We start from the raw sequence: 1,473 nt of genomic DNA, 5'->3' as shown, positions 1-1,473 counted from the left end.
AAACCCAAAGTGGCACTAAAATGATGAAGATATCTCCCTAATCAAGTGAACAGAGAACAAGATATAACAGTTCAAGATATGAGAAAAAGTGGTCCACACAGCGTAGCAGTAGAAGCAAGATAATGGTAAAAGAGAACGTTTTGAGAGAACAATACTTCCACCAAAGCAAGATTCTTGCAAAAGAGATAGCTACTTTCACTCAATGGCTCAACCCTAAACCACATGCATAGTAGCCAGGTTCCTAATTAAGAACCATATATAACTTCAAATTTGTTGTCACTGGATAAAATTAAGTGCTTCAAAATGTTTGACCATTTTCACATGTATTCTTATGAACTCTCTTAGTCCTGAAACTCCATAGCTTTTCAAACCATCCATAACTTCATCGCCAGAAATCGTCTACTATGAGCAATCTGCCAGTCTTTGTAATACACCACTTGTTTAGACTCGCTTGCTATATCTTCAATAGTTCAGGATCAGTAGCCAAGCTTTTGTGATCTTTAACCCAAAGACAACAACAATCTAAAGAGGCCAAGAGCCATTTGTTGTTAAAATTATAAGCTAAGTCATGTGATTATCTATAAGTTATCTTGTTTATCATAGTTGATAGGTTATTAGCGACAGTTTTTATTTGGTGGTTATTTACCAACAGTTGTGTTGGTTCATAAACCATATGTTGGTTAACTGTCTGTCGCTTCATATGTGTGTATATATATATGTGTTTCTTGAATAGAAAATTTTGCTGCAGTAATAATAAGAATATCCTTTGATCTCCAGCCCTGTTTTTCTGTGTTGTTTCTTATTTTGATCCAACATTTGTGATGGTTGAAACTGAAGGAGGTTGCGCCCTCTATTCCATCAAGAAAGTGTCGAATATCTGGGCATATGTATGCCCTTCCAGCATAAGCAGCATCTACATGAGACCACATCTTGAATTGCTTTGCAACCTCAAACAATATACCCAAATGGGTCCACTGCTGTTGTTGGTGTTGTTCCAACAGTGAGACATACTCAACTCTAACATCTGATTCAATAACCTTCAACAATGCATCTATGGATAACTCAAAATTCATGGACTTGGTTGTTTGGATAACCTGAAATCTATTCGGACCGATCCCAACAATTTCATTCAACTTCTTTTCTCTAGCAGCAACCAATGTGCATCACATGTACTGCCATGTATCACACCCCCACCATCACTAGAAAACGAGAATTATTTCGGATGTTGAAGAAGCTTCAAAAGCCACTCCATCTCCATGACAACCATCTCAAGCTCGGTTGCAGCAGGAGAAGCTAACCAGCTAAACCCTACTGCGTTAAAGCCTGTCAGTAGCATTTGCACAAGAAAGTTTGCAGTGCTTCCATTAGATTGGAAGTATGTTATGAACTAATCAATTGCAGGGAATATATGGGTTGCTATATTGATAATTGAAGAAGAAAGAGATGGGAAACAGAATACAGAAAGGTGATGGG

At 37.7% G+C, this 1,473-nt stretch overlaps 1 pseudogene; it reads right to left on the bottom strand.

Annotated features, from left to right (window-relative positions):
- Positions 1–245: 245 nt before the first annotated feature.
- LOC112505358 lies at positions 246–1,387 on the bottom strand (annotated as a pseudogene).
- Between the last annotated feature and the right edge of the window lie 86 nt (positions 1,388–1,473).

The sequence above is a fragment of the Cynara cardunculus genome, unplaced genomic scaffold (assembly GCF_001531365.2).
Source record: "Cynara cardunculus var. scolymus isolate 2C unplaced genomic scaffold, CcrdV1 Un_Scaffold_10096, whole genome shotgun sequence".
NCBI classification, from domain to species: Eukaryota; Viridiplantae; Streptophyta; class Magnoliopsida; order Asterales; family Asteraceae; genus Cynara; species Cynara cardunculus.
Note: the sequence above shows the minus strand (reverse complement) of the source record. Positions and strands in the feature narration are given on the sequence as shown.